Source organism: Lactuca sativa, chromosome 2 (assembly GCF_002870075.4).
Source record: "Lactuca sativa cultivar Salinas chromosome 2, Lsat_Salinas_v11, whole genome shotgun sequence".
Taxonomy (NCBI): domain Eukaryota; kingdom Viridiplantae; phylum Streptophyta; class Magnoliopsida; order Asterales; family Asteraceae; genus Lactuca; species Lactuca sativa.
The window spans coordinates 176,896,494-176,917,500 of NC_056624.2; positions in this window are offsets into that span (position 1 = coordinate 176,896,494).

Here is a 21,007-nt window from a genome sequence, read left to right on the forward strand (position 1 = left end):
CATCATGTACGCATGGTGTAATTTGGCTGAAGTTGGCCGTTGAATTTTTTACCGTTGAATGTTAACTTTGACTAACTTTGACTTTAGGCCAATTAGAGTATTTTGAGTTGTAGATTGAAGCCTGGTCCTTGTTTGTTGTATAGTGACCTGTAGAGTAGGTATTTGGATCAGTGATCAATTCAGCTATCTTCGACGTGAGTTTTCTTATTGTACTCGTGGGTCGAAGACACCAATGTCGACCCACTCTATTTTGATATGTATCCCTGTGTCTAGCATGTTGCTATACTGTAGTGATCTGTTAGATTGGTAGATCTGTATGATTACCTGTACTTGATGGTTATTGTTATCTGTTGTATATGTCGACATATTGTGGTTGGGTTGAGGCGGTCCTGCTTTGTACTAAAGCACAAGATTCCCAAGGAGTCCATTTGATATTGTAGGACCAAGGGAGCGGTCTAACTTATGTTGTAGGCTCGGGAATGGTCCAACTTATTGTTGAAGACTCAGTTGGCGGTCAAGCCTAGTGTTGTAGGCCTTGTGTGGCATTGTATTTGTTTTATGTGTGGGGTATTTGGGGGGAACTCACTAAGCTTTGGCTTACAATTGTTGGTTTCATTGTTTCAGTTACATCCGATGATCGTGGCAAGGCAAAGGAGTGATCGTACACATCATCATGCTGATATATATTTTGAGAGATTTTAGATACTCTGACTTTATGGATTTGTCTTAAAACAATGGTTGATTTCTATTTTGGTTTATGGAAATGTTTTCCAAAAATGAAAAAAAATAATCATGATTTTTGGGATGTTACAAGTTGGTATCAGAGCCCTGGTTTGAGAAAACTAGATGAACACTTGTGTGATTCCAGACTCAAATTGATGATGTGCAAAATAATTTTCAAAATTAACTCTAAAATGATCAACAGAGAGGATGTGTGTAACGCCCAGGTTTTGGGGCTAAGCATTTTATATGATGTAATACTCTAGGTCAACTATTGTAACTCTTTTTGAAGTAATAAAAATGAATTATTTGAATACTATGTGAATTATGTGTATTTATATGCTTATTACTTATTTATAAATGTGTAATAAATAATGAATAAAAATAAGCGTCAAAATTAAAGTGCGAGATAAGCCCGATATCTTTACATAAAGTTGAAGTGGTCGAAACAATGATTTACGGGATATAAAGAAGTTATGACGAGTTATAACGAAGAAGTTATGACCCGTCGAAGTTTCGCGACGGAACCGACACGATATATGGGAAACGCAAATAGTGAATTTATGGTAGAGAGATTTTTAGCCTTGGCGATCTAAAAGAAAGTCGTAGAATACGTTAAACCGAGAGCTTCCATAAAAAGAACGCCCAAATCTGACTTCGTATGAGGAAGTTATGATTTTTCGAAGTTTCGGCATAGTAGTGTACAACCTGAAGTTCGAATATTAGATCAAGAGGTTTTTAGCCGATACAACCTAAACGAGAATCGAAGATCTCATTAATAGTAGCGTAACGATAAAAAGACAGACGAAAACAGACGTCGGATGAAGAAGTTATGAATTTTTAACGGACCAATCCTGTCCCGGCCTGTTAATAATATAACTTTTAAAATAAAGTCAAAATTAGCCAATGGAGTCTAAACGAAAGTTGTAGAGTATGTTCCCACCTACGCATGGATATAAAGAACGTCAAAAACGGTGCTCGTATGCAAAAGATACAAATTTTTGAAGTTTAGGGTGCAATTTGCGAAACCTGTTGCGATAGTGATGACGTGGCTCGATCTGGGCCGTCCGATGAAGATTAGTCTCACATCTGATGAACAACGCATCACCCTTCTCTACACCCTGCGTCTGAGGTTAGGTACGCCCAACATACCTCGGTCTTATCCCTTCCGAGCCAAATGCGAGACAGCTGGATTGCGAGGTGGCAGTCCTATCCGAGGTTACACCCAGCGTAACCGAAGGCTACGCCCAGCATAGGCCCGAAGTCCAGCCCTATAAATACCATGCGAAATGTTCCGGATTTCTCACTCATTTCTTCATTCTTTCTCTCACTACTTTCTCTCTCTAAGGTTCCTAAACCTCCTTAAATCCTTGGTGAAAACCCTAGCACATGAAGTGTAACATCCCGAAATTTAGGTGTGTCTCTTAAACCCTTCTTCTTTTCCAAGTTGTCAAGCTTAACCCTTAAAAGAAAATTGTGGCAAATGAGTACGTTGGGCGTACTGAAGAGTACGCTGCGCATACTCATGCGCTTAAGTTAGACGCGGACTCGCCTAGGTACGCTGGGCGTACCCAGGGTTACGCTGGGCGTAGCAGGCCTAGATGCAATCCCTAATTGTGGCTTGTGCACTATAAAAGGAATGTTATGGCCTTATCCTCAGCCACCATTTCAGAGAGTGAAACCCTAAGAGAGAGCTACCCTTCATTATTACCCTCTGTGTGTGAGTTCTTAAGCTTGAAAGTGTCATTTCAAGGTGGTGAAGGAGAAGAGGAGGCCATTATAGGAGCTAGAAGTTGGTGGAAAAGAGTAGATCCGAGTTCTACAGAGGTTGGAGCTTCTTTCTGAGGTAAAACGCTCAAAGCTTTCCTTGTCATTTTTGATTTGTGCTTCTTGGACCAATTTTTAGGGTTTTTGGTCCCAAGGTGGAGACTTTATGAGTAAATGGTCTCCATAAGCCTAGATCTGCCATACTTCAGGGTAATATGAGTTGTATGTTCATAAAAATCCAATCTTGGACGTGAATATTGAGCCATGCATGAGATCTAGACTTTATGAGGAAAGAGGAAAGGTGTTAGAGTGACTAGGGGCCTTTACAGCCATGCAAAGGCTTAAAGGTTTTGATTTTATGGATTAAGTGGCCTTAGAGAAGTCAGACATGGAGTTTGAGCTTATGTCTTAACCGTTTAAGACCAAAATCCAAGAAGGGCTGAAACTGAGACTTATGATGGGCGTAACTCTCAGAACGTGCAACGTAAGGGGTTGAGACCCCGAATATGGAACGCCGACTTACGCCCCGCGAACAAAGATGGTATGCGCCGCGTACTGCCCCTGTTGACTTTCGTTGACTTTTAGGGTTTTAGTCAGCATTTGGACTTTTGGGTCAGGGAGGGGTAAAACGGTCTTTTACCCTTCTGTGGGATTGTAGGAAGGGATTTAATCTAGCCTTTAAGAGCCATTATTTATTTGAGGATACTGTTTATGTGATTAGGCGGGGGCTAGATCGGTATATTCGTGTGCGAGATTTTCCGAGTTACCCGAGGTGAGTCTTCTCACTATACATTAGCTAGAGTGGTATTTATGTGTAGACCGGAGGGTCTTGTATACTATGTGTATGTATGAGATTATGTGCATTTTGTTATATGTATGTTATGTGTTGTATAGACCGGACCGAAGGGTCCAATGATATAGACCGAACCAAAGGGTCCAACGATACAGACTGGACCGAAGGGTCCGATGAGCTACGACCAGACCAGAGGGTCCAACAAGCTACGGGACTGGAGGGTCCCGCTGAGACACATCGATTGGAGGGTCGTATTGTAGCCTCGAGTGGCGTATGTGTTGTATGTGGTATTTTGGGGAACTCACTAAGCATTTATGCTTACAATTTGTTGTGTTATGTGTTTCAGGTACTAGCGAGGATCGCGAGAAGGCGCCGGCATGATCCGGACACACTTATAGAGTTTACGTTTTGAGATTCTGGGATATGTTTTTGTGATGATAACAGTGGATACATTATGTTTTGATATTATCTTATGAATAAAAGTATGTTTTAAAAATGAAAAATTGTTTTAGAAATTTACGTTGTTACAAGTTGGTATCAGAGCCTTGGTTTGAGGGATTCAGATGCACCTTCGTGCGTATCTGAACTCAAACTGAGGATTTGAGGAAGTTTTTCATAAAATAAACAATTTTTCTAGGGAAGTAAAGGAATTTTAGAAAAGCAGAAGGAAGCAGTGTATACGATCAGCCAGCGCCCAAACGGTGATTTCCCAAAATACCCTTACATTATGTGTTATGAGATATGTTATGATATGTTATGCATGCTAGAGTAGGCTAGGTATTCATATTAGGACTAGAGTGGCCTGATTTGTGATGCTTTGGCCTAGGAAGATTTCTGCTGCTATGAGATGCTTGAGAGTGAGTAGGTAGCAGTGAGGAGCTTATGAGAGGTCTACCGAAGGGTATCTTATGCTAGCAAGATGTAGAGTACTTGTGATCTGGGATCCAAGGAGGACGAATTGGGGTGAATATTGATGCGGTGTGGACGGTAGTATAGGGCCCATACTACTGAAGACACCAGATCAGGGCGCAGTCCAAGTAAGAATCCTTAGGGTACTAGGGAACAAGTAGGGTTGAGTTATCGAGTGCGAGTATGCTCGAGCGGGTCTCTGATATTTTATGTTTTACTTTAGAGAGACATCATGGTTGGGACACGCCACACACCTCCGAGCAGCGGTGTTAGTGATGAGGAGATCTGCAGGTTGATTCATGCGGAGGTGGCTTCGGCCATCCGAGCTGAGATACCGGAGATGTTTGGGTCTATCAAGACCACTATGATCGAGACTTTTGATGAGCGGTACGCTGCTCTTTCTGATGTTGTTGTTGCTGCGGCCACCGCAGCCGTTGCTGCTGCCAGGCCGCAGGGGGGGTGACTCATTGCTGTTCCGAGAGTTCAGCAACACTAAGCCACCAGAGTTTGACGGGACGCAGGATCTGATCGCTGCGGTGAGATGGATTTCTGATATTGAGGGATGTTTCTATACTTGCTCATGTCTAGAGCATTTGAGAGTTCGGTTTGCACCAAACTAGCTTCGCTTGGGGGCGAAGGACTGGTGGAAGTTTGTGACGGTAGACTTCACCACTGCAGAGCTTACCACGGTGACCTGGGAGAGGTTCACCGCCATTTTTTGAGATGAGTATGTTCCCCCTTATGGAGAGGGAACGTCTAGCCCAGGAGTTCTTGTCTCTCAAGCCGGGAACTGAGTCTGTGACGGTGATTACGAGGATGTTTCATGAGAGGGCGTTGTTTTGCCCTGAGCACGTGACTACTGAGCAGGCACGTATGAGCCGGTACTTGAGCATACTGAGGAGGGATATTCATGAGTTCATGGAGAACTTGTCATAATGGACATTTGCTGAGCCCCAGGGAAATGCCCGGAAGAGGGAGATTGAGCTGGAGACTCAGGTCAGGGAGGAGGCCGAGTCTTAGAGGAGGGACAGGAGATCGGCACAGGCGCAGCCGGCAGCCAAGCGGGCAAAGCCTGCTGATTCGAGATATGGGGGTCCGAAGGGCCGCACTTGTGGGAAGTGCGGCAAGAGCCATGAGGGGGTGTGCAGAGCTGGGGTGTGTTACAAGTGTGGGAAGGAGGGGCATTACATGAGGGATTTCCCCAAGGGATTCACGGTTTGCTTTCATTGCAACCAGACCAGCCATCAGAAAGCCTAGTGCCCACAGCTGCTACAGAGATTAGCATAGGGATCTGCACCTGCTGCTCGAGCTACTGAGGTCCGACCAGTGAAGGCCGAGGCACCGAAGGCTCGCAGGAGAGCCTTCTAGTTGACAGCAGAGGAGGTCTGCGCAGCGCCCGATGTCGTGGCTGGTACATATTCTTTCATTTATTTATGCTTAGTTGAGATATTGTTCTTATTTTATGTTATACGTAGGTACTTTTCTTGTGAATTCTTTACCTACTTTGGTGTTATTTGACTCGGGTGCGAGTCGATCATTTGTGTCATTATCGTTTAGTCAGCACATCAGTATCCGACGAAAGGCGTTGAGTCGAACTCTACGAGTTTCCATAGCTGACGAGCGAGCGGTGTATGCTACTGATGTGATTCGAGGATGTATACTTAAGATCTTCGGGTTGGAGTTTCCGATAGATATGGTCCCGATTGTGATGGGGGACATTTGCGTTATAGTGGGCATGGATTGGTTGAGACGATTTGGGGCAGTGATAGAATGCGAGCGGCAGATAGTGACGATACGAGACCCTAGTGGGGGAGTGCTGCTGGTATATGGCGAGGGTACCCGATGTGGGTCATCATTTAGTTCGGCTGGTAGAGCGAGACAAAGTTTACAGTAGGGCTGCAACGGTTTTGTAGCTTATATGATGGATACATGAATGGCCACAGAGAGTACACGTTCGATGATGACGTTCCGATAGTGTGTGAGTTCCCAGATGTTTTCCCTGAGGAGTTTCCGAGTGCGCCTCCTGAGAGGCAGGGGGAGTTCCACATCGATTTTCTTTCAGGGGCATCGCCTATCGCCAAGGCGCCTTATCGTCTTGCGCCTCCAGAGATGCAGGATTTATCCTCGCAGCTTCAGGAGCTGTTAGGAAAGGGGTTTATTTGACCGAGTAGCTCGCCGTGAGGAGTACCGATCCTTTTTGTCAAGAAAAAGGATGGTTCACACCGGATGTGCATTGATTACCGGGTGTTGAACAAGTTGACGATCAAGAACCGTTATCCATTACTGAGGATCGATGATCTGTTCGATCAGTTGCAGGGAGTGTCTTGGTTCTCAAAGATATATTTGAGGTCTGGATATCATCAGATGAGAGTGAGGGATGAAAATATCCAGAAGTCGGCGTTCAAGACTCGTATGGGCATTACGGGTTCGTGGTGATGCCTTTTGGGCTCACCAATGCACCGACAACGTTCATGGATCTCATGAACAGGGTGTGCAGGCCGATGTTGGATCGGTCGGTGATCTTGTTCATTGATGATATTTTCGTATATTCAAGATCTAGAGAGCAGCACGAGGAGCATCTGAGAGAGATTCTCAGAGTATTGAGGTCGGAGAGGCTTTTCGCCAAATTCTCCAAGTGTGATTTCTGGTTATGAGAGGTCTAATTCTTGGGACACCTCGTTGACCAGAATGGGATACTGGTCGATCCGACCAAGATTGAGGCGGTTATGAGATGGGAGGTGCCGAAATCCCCTACCGAGATCAGGAGTTCCCTGGGATTGGCCGGCTACTATCGGAGATTTATCAGGGATTTCTCCAAGATTGTCGTTCCTCTCACCAGGTTGACCTGGAAGGGCATGGCTTTTAGTTGGGGTCCTGAGCAGCAGGCCTCATTCGAGACACTTCGCCAGAGATTATGCGAAGCCCCGGTGTTAGCCCTTCCGGAGGGGATGAGGATTTTGTGGTGTATTGTGACGCATCGATATCGGGGTTGGGTGTGGTGCTGATGCAGAGAGAGCACATGATAGCACACGCATCGAGGCAGCTAAAGCCTAATGAGACGATGTATCCCACCCATCATCTGGAGTTGGGGGCAGTGGTGTTCACCCTTAAGATCTGGCGTCACTATTTGTATGGGGTTCGGTGTACCATATACACGGACCACAAGAGCTTGAAGTATTTGATGGATCAGCCCAGCCTGAATATGCACCAGAGGAGATGGTTGGATGTCCTAAAGGATTATGATTGTGAGATCCCGTACCACCTGGGCAAGGATAACGTTGTAGCCGATGCCCTATGCCATAGGGCGGAGAGTGCCCAAGTACGAGATGTTTGTATGAGGTTGACGGTGATGACTCCGATGTTGGACACCATTCGGGAGGCCTAGGCAGAGGCCGTGAGACCGGAGAACCGCAAGAGAGAGCGGGTGATCGGGCAAGTATCTGTAAGTCCCCAAATCAGCTTGTGTATCAATCAGATCCAACTGATGGTGCGGAATCCCAATCAATTGGATGATGTCAGATCAAAATAGAAGAGAAGGAGAATAAGAAGAAGAAGATGAATCTATGATGTATTCAATGAAATGGTTGATGCTCCATACATATAGTTCACACACACTCTTCTCTGTTGTTTCTCTCACACCTTAGAATACACACACTTAAGCTCCATGGCTATTTCCCTCACATGCACTGCTCACCCTATATATATATATATATATATATATATATATATATATATATATATATATATATATATATATATATATATATATATATGGACCTAAGGCCAAGCCCAAAATACAAATAATCCAATACTAGACCGAAAACACATGGGTTTTCGGTCCAAGCTACAATTAATCCTATACTATTTTTGGCCCAAATAATTAAAAAAATAAATGCTTAGAAAAGCAAAATATAAACCATATTTTTGACCAAACAATCTCCCCCTTGGTTTATAGCTTTATTTTCTAATTGACCCAACACGCTCCTACTAAAAAGTAGCTGGCACTTCTTGTCAATCTTCATTGGGAGCTTGGCTTCAACTATTATCTTCAAATTGTTCACAACGTCAAGATGATCTTGATGAATCTTCAATGAATGACTTCATCTGGAGCAGTTGGGCTTTTCTTCAAGATTTGACATTGAACGCACATTGGGTGAGGAAGCTTCATATACTGATTCTTGAAAGATAGCGCTTTCAGCGTGAGAATCTTCAGAGAGAACTAACAGAGAGAAATAATCTTTTGGATCACTTCAGCAGGTACAAAGATAACAACAGACTGGTTGAGGAGGTTTCAATGTAATCTGTCACATAATCTTCAATTATAGCTTCACCATGCTTCTGGGGTTGAAAGATTGAATGTCAAAAGAATAATCTTCATTTCTTGCTCCTTCGAATGAGAATTCTTCGATGATCACGGATAAAGCCTTGGCTCAGAAAATCTTCGATACAGTCTCCGTGAGTCTCATCTACATCTGAATTCATTTTTTCAAGATGAAACGAAAACTAAAAGAAAACTTAGCACACAATATTTTTGGATTTTTTATATTTTTTGGAAAAATAAAAACATAAACAAAAATATTTTTGGATTTTTGATTTCTCTGAACAAGAAATAAAACGGAATATAACACTATTTTTGGATTTTTAATTTTCTGATTTTTGTTTGATTTTTGAATTTTTTTTTAATACTCCCCCTAAATTTGTGCAAAGAGGAAAACTAGGAACAAATTTAACAAAAGCAAAAATATTTGGGATCAAAGTTGTTAGACAGTCTTAATCCGTTTGTCAGTACCTTCCCTTCATGAATAGATCTTGTCAATTGTCGGTATCGTGGTCCACTTAAACACGAAGGATGTCGACAAACTTTTCTAAATAAACCATTTAGCTGACGACGATCATAGGTATTGTTGTTCACTTAAATTAAGCAACAAGATCTATAGATAACCTCTTAAATGGTTCAATTTTAGTTGCACTAGAACGTGTTCCCCATTTCCCAATATACCCTAGTTATCAATTCCTAAGGACTCCTTACTTTAGGTAAGTAAACAATAATTAAGGAGGAAGTTAGATTTAGAAATAGGTGCATATGTTGTATCCTAGGTTGGATATATTTCAATCACGCAGAGGGGACAACATATGGCTAACAAAGATAGAGGGATTGAGAGGTAGAATGGTGCATATGCTGTGTTCCAGGTCGGATATGTTTCAATCACGTGGAGGAGACAACATATGTCTAATAGATAGAAAGAATTTCACGGATAAGGAGATGCGTAGAATTAGAGTTGCATATGTTGCATTCTAGGACTGATCTCTTCCAATCACGCAGAGGAAGCAACATATGACTGACAGATAGAAAGCAATAAAATAATTTCTATAGACATACTTTATCAGAACCCCCCAGTCACCCTATCAGAACCATTATGTCCGTACATCAAAGAAAAATTGAACCGGTATTCTAGATGCGTATTAATTTAGTGTATCCGGTGGGTTCCTGTGTTTATCTCTCTGATCAATCTACCCGAGCGTCGTATGGTCAGTCCAAATAATTCTAACTAAATCCACACTATCAAATCCTTCGTGTCTACCAGCACATTGAACATAGAGTCTAGAACATTCAGATTCAGTCCCTTACACATGTTTTAGACTGCCCGTTATCACTTTCTTGATATCACTTCCCAAACAATACCTACTAAAGAAAAACTATAAAAGATTGTCTTTAAAACGAATCAGAGTAAGATAAAATAAGGAGTATAGAGAAGAAAACGCAAACCGTAATTCAACGATTGAATTTGCATCTAGAAGGTCTGAGAACAACATGCATAATCTCATAACAGATCTGAAAATTCTTCATGTTATTAAGCACTAACCCCATGTGTGATCCATTCCTTTCATCCTTTCCCACAAAGGACACATACTCTCAAACAAAGTTCTAAATGTTGTACAGTTGAGAGACGCCTCCTATCAAGTGCCTGGAACAGCCACTATCAACAAACCGAAGTCTGATGATATGCCTCCATAGCTGTTCCGACACAAAGCGGGATCAATTGGTCTTTGGAACCCAGTCCATTATGAAACTAGGTTGACCTTTGTCATCTTTGCAAGGTACTTTCTCCCATGACATATCCTGCTTATCACAAACAGAAGATGTAGAAATATTAGAAGCATTAGGAGATTTGGGAGATTGAACCTTTGGTACCCATCTGTAGTTGGGTTTAACCCATTTATTTTTCGATCTGATGGGTGCCTCGCTACTTGCTTTTGATCTTGATGTCGGCCGTTGAGATGAATTTGACCTAACCGGTCTTGGCTTCATACGAGCATCTCTTAAGCTTGAGTTTTGGGACGGTATTCCCTTCTTTCCCTTGGGATTCAGATTCTTGGCCTTGTGGGTTTGATTCTTGGCCTTCTGTGTGTTCCAGTCACCATTTCCTGAACGTGGCCTTGAGGGGTTTCTTTAGGAAAATCTCCCTCTTGGCGCATTTTGCCATCCTTGTGCGTAATAGGGAATGTATGCGCGATTTGGATAGTTTCGGTCAATGTGTCCAGGTGTTTCACAGTGAAAGCAAGTCTTTTTCTTCACTGTGAAGTTATTTCTTCTTGCCCCTGGTGGCGTATACATGCCTTGTCTCTAATTGTTCCCACATGCACACATGCAACAAGCCGTCGGTTGTTTCACTTGATTTGGTGGCCTGTACTTCTCAACGACAGGTTTACTAGGAATAACTAAGTTAGAAGCAGCAGATTTAGAGTTCAAGAAGTCATTGGATTGTTCAATAGCTTTGTCCTTGTTCTTATCCTCTATTACTTTACCTGCACAAGAAGTAGAATCATTAGTGTCGTTCAACTCAACACCCTCAGTTGCCTGTTCAACAACTGGTTTACCGTATACCATAAGTGGTTCTCGGTCAATCTCATCTTGAGTTAAAGGTTTTGCAGTGTAGTTGTGATTATAGGGAGGAGGGACAACTTCATAACCTAGACCCTTTTGCTGGTTATCCTTAAATTTCATATTATGTTCCATCATAGACGCACCTACCTCACTTGATACATCGAATTTCTTAAATGTAAATTCAACATCATTAAATGTTGTTTTCAATGCATCAAGTTCGGCAGTTACAACAGCAAGTTTTTTCTTAATGTGATCGTAATTTTCACACTTGTTACTGTAATCTTCTTGCAGTTTTCCGAAATCCTTGGTTTTGGTCTCTAATTGAGCTTTTAAGGGTTTCTGGCCTTTCCTAAGGGTATAGCCTTCATATTTAAGGTCATCGTTTTCTCCTTTTAGCAAATCAATTTGTTCACGAAGAAATTTAATTGTACTTTCACAAGATGGAGTACATGAAACTTCATTGACCGAAATGGATGAGGAATTCATTTTTTTATAAAAAATATGCCCTTTGACTAAAAACCTCAAAAATCAACCCTAAAAGTCAAATTTAAAAAATCAAACTTAAAAGTCAAACTTGAAAAGTCAAACCGAAAAGCTAAATTTGAAAATTTAAAGGTTAAACGAGAAAGTCAAAGTTTAAAGTCAAAGGTCAAACTTTAAAAGTCAAAGTCAAAATTTTAAAGTCAAAAGTCAAAAATTAAAAGCTAAAATTTTTGGTTGAAAATGAAATTTAAAAATAAAAGAAATTAATTTTGGGGCTAAAAATGTCAAATTGGCGAAATTAGGTGCGAAATGGTGTCTTTATGAATTAAAAAGAGAAGGGATATAACATCTAGCAAGCTAGATGAAATGGTAAGGCGTGTGATTGATGAACCAGAGGTCACGAGTTCGAATCCCGGCACCTCCAAATCCGCTTCCTATTTTTTGATACGAAGGTTGCTGCTTGCGAAGATAGCTGCGAAGCGAGGACGAAGCTGCGAAGCGCGAGAGCGAGGCAGGTGCAATACGAGGACGAGTTACGAGGCTGCTGAGTTGTGAACCAGAGGCGAGACCGAAAACGTGCGAGCCTCGGACCGAAAACTCAGACCCAAAACCTTTAACCGAACACGTGTCTTCGGACCGAAAACTCCGATTCCGACCGAAAGCCCTTCAAAGACCGAGAACTCTTCAAAGACCGAAGACTCCTCGCAGATTACAAAAAAACGACGTTTTTCACCATTTTTGCTCCAAAACTCGATCAAAAACTCGTTTTTATCAAAATCGCGAAGAACAAACCCCCCCTTATTTTGCCATGATCTATCCAAAAACACAAAAATCTCTTTAAAATAAGATCAAATAAGCTCCAGATCAGAAAAATTGATTGATAAAATCCAAGCTCTGATACCACTTGTAAGTCCCCAAATCTGCTTGTGTATCAATCAGATCCAATTGATGGTGCAGAATCTCAATCAATTGGATGATGTTAGATCAAAATAGAAGAGAAGGATAAGAAGAAGATGATGAATCTAGGATGTATTCAATGATATATATATATATATATATATATATATATATATATATATATATATATATATATATATATATATATATATATATATATATATATATATATATATATATATATATATATATATATAGACCTAAGGCCAAGCCCAAAATACAAATAATCCAATGCTAGACCGAAAACACCTGGGTTTTCAGTCCAAGCTACAATTAATCCTATACTATTTTTGGACCAAATAATTAAAATAATAAATGCTTAGAAAAGCAAAGTATAAACCATATTTTTTACCCAGATTATCTGAGTTCGTTACCGATAGTCGAGGGCTTATGACCTTCCATAGGCGGGTTTGGATGCCGTTTGTGGGCGGGGCACGTACCATACTGATGGAGGAGGCACATAGATCGAGATTCTCGATCCATCCCGGGGCCACTAAGATGTATTTGGACCTGAAAAGAGAGTATTGGTGGCCCTGTATGAAGAGGGATGTTGCGTGGTTCGTTGAGAGGTGCTTGACCTGTCGCATGGTTAAGGCCGAGCACCAGCGTCCACATGGCAAGTTGCAGCTACTCGATGTTCCCCAGTGGAAATGGGAAAAGATTTCTATGGATTTTATCACCAAATTTTCGAGGACCGCAAGGGGTGTCGATGCAATTTGGGTGATGGTCGACCAACTGAGGAAGAGCGCTCACTTTCTTGCTATCAGTGAGAGCTCTTCCGATGAGAGGCTGGCAGAGTTGTATGTGAGAGAAGTGGTATCGCGACATGGAGTGCCGATCTCGATTGTGTCAGATTGAGACGTACGTTTCACTTCCAGGTTCTAGAAGAAGTTCCATGAGGAGTTGGGCACGAGGCTGCATTTCAGTACCGCCAACCACCCATAGATGGAGGGACAGAGTGAGCGGACGATCCAGACGCTCGAGGACATGCTCCGAGCATGTGTGTTGGACTTCGGAGGCAGTTGGGACACATACTTTCCGTTGGCTGAGTTTTCCTATAACAACAGCCACCATTCGAGCATTGGTATGCCTCCCTTCGAGTTGTTGTATAGGAGGAGGTGTCGGACTCCCATCTGATGGGGAGAGTTAGGACAGCGAGTGATGGGCAGCACTGAGATAGTGCTTCAGACGACAGAGCAGATACAACAGGTCAGACAGAGGTTGTTGACAGCTCAGAGTCACCAGAAGAGTTACGCGGATAGGCGACGATCCGAGCTCGAGTTTCAGGCTGGAGACTTCGTACTCCTGAAGGTGTCTCCTTGGAAAGGAGTGATCCGATTCAGGAAGAGTGGCAAGCTGGGGCCCCGGTACATTGGTCCGCTCAGGGTGAACGTGAGGGTGGGCAGGGTAGCGTACCGTTTGGAGCTACCTGCGGAGTTGAGCCAGATTCATGATACCTTCCACGTGTCTCAGTTGAGGAAGTGTATATACGACGAGTCGGCGGCGGTGCCGCTGGAGGATATTCAGGTGGATGCGAGCCTGAATTATGTTGAGAGACCGATCGCGATCCTGGATCGGAAGATCAAGGTTCTGAGGAACAAGGAGATACCTCTGGTTCAGGTCCTGTGGCAACATCGGAGAAGGTCCGAGCTGACTTGGGAGTCGGAGTCAGAAATGCGGAAGCAGCATCCGGATTTGTTTGCGGCATGAGACTTCGAGGGCGAAGTCTGGTTCTAGTGGGGGAGAATTGTAACATCCTGAAATTCAGGTGCGTCTCTTAAAACCTTCTTCTTTTCCAAGTTGTCAAGCTTAGCCCTTAAAAGAAAATTGTGGCAAATGAGTACGCTGGACGTACTGAAGAGTACGTTGTGCGTACTCATGCGCTTAAGTTAGACGCGGACTCGCCTAGGTACGTTGGGCGTACCCAGGGTTATGCTGGGCATCGCGGGCCCAGATGCAAACCCTAATTGTGGCTTGTGCAAGATAAAACGAATGTTATGGCCTTATCCTCAGCCACAATTTCAGAGAGTGAAACCCTAAGAGAGAGCTACCCTTCATTATTAGCTTGTGTGTGTGCTCTTAAGCTTGAAAGTGCCATTTCAAGGTGGTGAAGGAGAAGAGGAGGCCATTATAGGAGCTAGAAGTTGGTGGACAAGAGTAGATCCGAGTTCTACAGAGGTTGGAGCTTCTTTCTGAGGTAAAAAGCTCAAAGCTTTCCTTGTCATTTTTGATTTGTGCTTCTTGGACCAATTTTTAGGGTTTTTGGTCCCACGGTGGAGACTTTATGAGCAAATGGTCTCCATAAGCCTAGATCTGTCATATTTTAGGGTAATATGAGTTGTATTTTCATAAAAATCCAATCTTGGACGAGAATATCCATGCATGAGATCTAGACTTTATGAGGAAAGAGGAAAGGTGTTAGAGTGATTAGGGGCATTTACAGCCATGCAAAGGCATAAAGGCTTCGACTTAATGGATTAACTGGCCTTAGAGAAGTCAGATATGGAGTTTGAGCTTATGTCTTAACCGTTTAAGACCAAAATCCAAGAAGGGCTAAAACCGAGACTTACGTTGGGCGTAACTCTCAGAACGTGCAGCGTAGGGGGTTGAGACCTCGACTATGGAACGTCGGCGTACACCCCGCATATAGAGATGGTACGTGCCGGGTACTACCCCCTGTTAACCTTCGTTGACTTTTAGGGTTTTGGTCAACCTTTGGACTTTTGGGTCAGGGAGGGGTAAAATGGTCTTTTACCCTTCTGTGGGATTGTAGGAAGGGATTTAATCTAGCCTTTGAGAGCCATTATTTATTTGAGGATACTGTTTATGTGATTAGGCGGGGGATAGATCGGTATATTCGTGTGTGATGTGTGTGAAACTCACTAGTTTTAAACCTACTTTTAATTATCAAATAACACACAAAAGGCAGTGAACCTATCAATTGTGGTATAGTTCAAGCAAGTAGGGTATCGAACACAGGGAACGGCAAATTAAATTAAAAACTAATTCTATCTAAATTACTTTAGCAAATAAGGGTTTTTCTCTAGTTTTACAAGACTAGAAACTTATTAAACAAAACTAATGCAAGGCTAGAAAAGAACAAATTAACTAGATTCAATAATGGGAAAGAAACTTCTGTTTAGTTCAACTCGGTTAACTTTATGGTTGCTTTTAAGGTAATAGTGCAATGGATTAATTCTTTCGTTGGTTACCGATTCAAGTGATTAAGTTGTGTTCACTACCCTAATCCTTAGCAAATAGACTAATTCAAACAGTGGCCAATTGCTTAACTTAATTATATTTACTAGATTAATTATTCGGGTTAAATTAGACTTGCAATAGCTAATTAAATTATTATCTTTAATTAACCTCTTGTTCAATAGTCATCTTACAAGCTTGCACATGAATTTACTCAATTTACTTATTAATCCTAGTTTCATATTCATTAATCCTAGACATATGATTTCGTGGTCACTTATCATATGAGGTTGATAATTAATAGATGTTCATGCTAATTAACTATCTTCCTATTAACAGAAAATAAATTATCATTCATACACAAGGTTCTTTAGCAAGCTAAAATAACAATTAATCACCAACTTAGAATTAATCCTACCAATCAATCAAACCATATTGTCAACTTTGTATCCCCAAACAGAAGTATAAAGAAATTAGTTCATAACTAAGGTGAATAACAGCAAACAAATAAGTTCAAGTTGCTTAATCATATTGACAAAACAAGAGAATTAAATAGAATGATGAAATTACGCCTTAATTACTCCCGGAATTGGATCTAGCTTCTTTGGTCGACTTCTAGGGTTCTTCTGGCTTCTTATTCGCAGCTTAACACTTCTGAAACTTCCCAGAATTCTCTTTTCGATCTGTGGAATTATCTTTAAATAAGCGGTTCGACTCGTCGAGTCAAGTGGTGACTCGTCGAGTCCCTCTCACATTCTACGTAACCTGATAATTGTCTTGACTTCCGAATGCTTATCTCTCTGAATCCGCGACCGGACTCGTCGAGTCAAGAGATAACTCGACGAGTAGAAGCCTTATTTTGGCTGTTTTCTTTCTTCTTTCCACTCTTGAGCTCTCAAACGCTTCTCTTGCTTCCTTTCGCTTCCGAGCTTCATCTTTGGACTGAAAAACACAATTTAACACTTTTAAGTACCTTTTGTCCATAATATGCGATAATTTAGCTAATATATGAATAATAAACTATACTAAATACACACTAAATATGCACATATCAAAATACCCCACACTTGTCTTTTGCTTGTCCTCAAGCAAAACTGAATTTTAATCACATTAGAATTATGTATAACAACTCCAATCTAACCCAGCCATTATGCCAAGACCGCAACGCATGCATTTGTGTCTAAAATTTTTCCTAAAGAACCCCCCATATTCCAAATACTCACAATCCTCATAAACATTCACCCACTCACCCCGAACTATGCTCATTTTATGCAACCCTCCGAATCCATCATCAGAAAACCTCTTAACCTCAAGGTATTTTTAGTCGAGCAACCCAAGCATACATATTCTAGAAAATTACAATTTATCCGATACCACTATGAAATTCTTTGAATTCTTCACTTCTTTGACATTTGATCTTTGATATCTTTGAATTCACCAACTTGTACTAGCTTTTGGTATCTTCAACTTTTTGAATTTCTTCGGAATTTTCGATCTTTTGATCTTCACTTTAACTTTGATGCTCCAAAAATTCTTCAACTTTTCTTGTAATTCTGTCTCTCTTTTTTTTAACATGTAACTCACTTTTTTCACTCAATAAACCTACATGCTTAAGCAGGGGCGCTCAACTTCAACCTTTATTGGTTAACGATAATAATTTTCCTGGATACATTTCTGGTACACGATGCTAAACATATTGCATCCTTCAAACTAAGCGAGGTCGTGTTTTTGTCCCATGATTTCACTAGAATAAGGAAGCCACAAATGCACTAGAACGTATATAGGCTCAACTAAACATTTGAGTTTTCATGCAATCATCAAATATAATACTAGCATGGAATCCTAATTGCTTTACCAAAATTTTCTAAATTAGCCCTAGCAATTTTAATGCAAAAATTTCAAAATTTATCATAAATTAACTAAAATTTTAACTAATTTAACCAACCCCCTACCCCACACTTAATTTATGCAATGTCCCCATTGCATATTATGCATGATAAAGAACAATAAAAATAAGAAGAGAATTGGAACAAACTCCCCTGGGATAGTAGTGGCGAGGTTGATATTTCGTCTTTAAGCTCCATCTTCAATTGACTTTAGACATGGGAACAGCTCATCCATGTCTTGGGTGTCAAAATCTCGCGTGGTATAGCTCCAATTATAAGAGAAAAACTCTTGGAAATGCTCGGAAAATGATCTTCAAAGAATAGAACCAATGCCCATATCAAATGTCATCAAATCTTCAGCTCAAAAGTAAGAAGAATGAGCGACTCGTCGAGTAAGTATGTAGACTCGCCGAGTTGAAGCGTAAATGCCAGAAGAATCGTGAATTTTCACACGGACTCGGCGAGTCCATAAGATACACTCGGCGAGTAGACCACTGTGTGACAAAATTTTTATTCTGCCCAAGTCCGTTTCTGATGTATAGGGGTTATATAAACGAATAATTTCCCTCATTTTTCTTCAGGGAATAAACACTCTATAACCCTTCTATCAATTGGACTCATAGCTTGACTCAAAACTTCGTTTCCTCTCTCGCCTAGACTCGATTTCTCGCTTCGTCAACCTTGACTCTAGACCCACACATGTAATCCTAAGCTTCAAACTGAAAAGATCAAAACAACACACAAGTAATAGAAAAAGGAAAACAAACATCAAAATTAAATTCCTAAATTACCCTAATAAACTATAAGTTTAAAAAGAAAAAGAAAAGCAAACTCTAATGACGGGTTGCCTCCCGCAAGCGCTTCTTTTTGTGCGAGTCTTGAGCTGGACTCCCAACTTAATAAACTTTCAATAAACTCAATGCCAATCCATCCGTTGCATTGAATATTTTCTTTGGTGGACCAATTTGTAAAATTTGGCTATTTGCTTCAAAAATTGGCCAAACGAGCTTCAATTCATATAACCCAAGAATCTTGATAAGGGTTGGAACCGGTTGGATACTAATCAAAAATGGATCGTGCTTCAGAACATTCTCCAAAGTTGGAGTCGTCACCCCATGCTTCGAAACACAAACCGGAAGAACAGGGGGCCATGTCTTGGTAATGGTCAAACCACAACTTGGTTCCTGCAATTCAGCTTGTTCTTGTTCTTCGTCTGACCTCTCTGCTAGCAACCTTTGCAGCTCCTCCAAGTCTCTTTCTGGATTAAATTCATCATCTTGTAAATCTAGCTCTTGTGACTCAGATTGTTCTTGATCGTTAGACAAGATGATATCTAACCATCTATCAAATTTCTTCAAATCTTCATCCGAGTCATAATCCTCATCTTCCTGCACTACTTCCTCAAGAAAAGCATCAAAAGCATCGAGATTTGGAAAATACATAAAAAAAAAAAAAAAGATAAAAATTAAACTAAATAAAAAATAATCAATAAAATAAAACCGATAACAATTAGCAAATAAAATTAACTATTTAGAACCGTTCCCCGGCAACGGCGCCAAAAACTTGATGTGTGTGAAACTCACTAGTTTTAAACCTACTTTTAATTATCAAATAACACACAAAAGGCAGTGAACCTATCAATTGTGGTATAGTTCAAGCAAGTAGGGTATCGAACACAGGGAACGGCAAATTAAATTAAAAACTAATTCTATCTAAATTACTTTAGCAAATAAGGGTTTTTCTCTAGTTTTACAAGACTAGAAACTTATTAAACAAAACTAATGCAAGGCTAGAAAAGAACAAATTAACTAGATTCAATAATGGGAAAGAAACTTCTGTTTAGTTCAACTCGGTTAACTTTATGGTTGCTTTTAAGGTAATAGTGCAATGGATTAATTCTTTCGTTGGTTACCGATTCAAGTGATTAAGTTGTGTTCACTACCCTAATCCTTAGCAAATAGACTAATTCAAACAGTGGCCAATTGCTTAACTTAATTATATTTACTAGATTAATTATTCGGGTTAAATTAGACTTGCAATAGCTAATTAAATTATTATCTTTAATTAACCTCTTGTTCAATAGTCATCTTACAAGCTTGCACATGAATTTACTCAATTTACTTATTAATCCTAGTTTCATATTCATTAATCCTAGACATATGATTTCGTGGTCACTTATCATATGAGGTTGATAATTAATAGATGTTCATGCTAATTAACTATCTTCCTATTAACAGAAAATAAATTATCATTCATACACAAGGTTCTTTAGCAAGCTAAAATAACAATTAATCACCAACTTAGAATTAATCCTACCAATCAATCAAACCATATTGTCAACTTTGTATCCCCAAACAGAAGTATAAAGAAATTAGTTCATAACTAAGGTGAATAACAGCAAACAAATAAGTTCAAGTTGCTTAATCATATTGACAAAACAAGAGAATTAAATAGAATGATGAAATTACGCCTTAATTACTCTCGGAATTGGATCTAGCTTCTTTGGTCGACTTCTAGGGTTCTTCTGGCTTCTTATTCGCAGCTTAACACTTCTGAAACTTCCCAGAATTCTCTTTTCGATCTGTGGAATTATCTTTAAATAAGCGGTTCGACTCGTCGAGTCAAGTGGTGACTCGTCGAGTCCCTCTCACATTCTACGTAACCTGATAACTGTCTTGACTTCCGAATGCTTATCTCTCTGAATCCGCGACCGGACTCGTCGAGTCAAGAGATAACTCAACGAGTAGAAGCCTTATTTTGGCTGTTTTCTTTCTTCTTTCCACTCTTGAGCTCTCAACCGCTTCTCTTGCTTCCTTTCGCTTCCGAGCTTCATCTTTGGACTGAAAAACACAATTTAACACTTTTAAGTACCTTTTGTCCATAATATGCGATAATTTAGCTAATATATGAATAATAAACTATACTAAATACACACTAAATATGCACATATCAGTGTGTGAGATTTTCCGAGTTACCCGAGGTGAGTCTTCTCACTATACATTACCTAGAGTGGTATTTATATGTAGACCGGAGGGTCTTGTATGCTATGTGTATGTATGAGATTATGTACATTTTGTTATATGTATACTATGTGTTGTATAGAATGGACCGGAGGGTCCAACGATATAGAACGGACCGAAGTATCCAACGATACAGAGTGGACCAAAGGGTCCGACGAGCTATGACCATACCAGAGGGTCCAACAAGCTACGAGACTGGAGGGTCCCGCTGAGATACATCGATCGGAGGGTCGTACTGTAGCCTCGAGTGGCATATGTGTTGTATGTGGTATTTTGGGGAACTCACTAAGCCTTTATGGTTACAGTTGTTGTGTTATGTGTTTCAGGTACTAGCGAGGATCGCAGGAAGGTACCGGCATGATCCGTACACACTCATAGAGTTTACGTT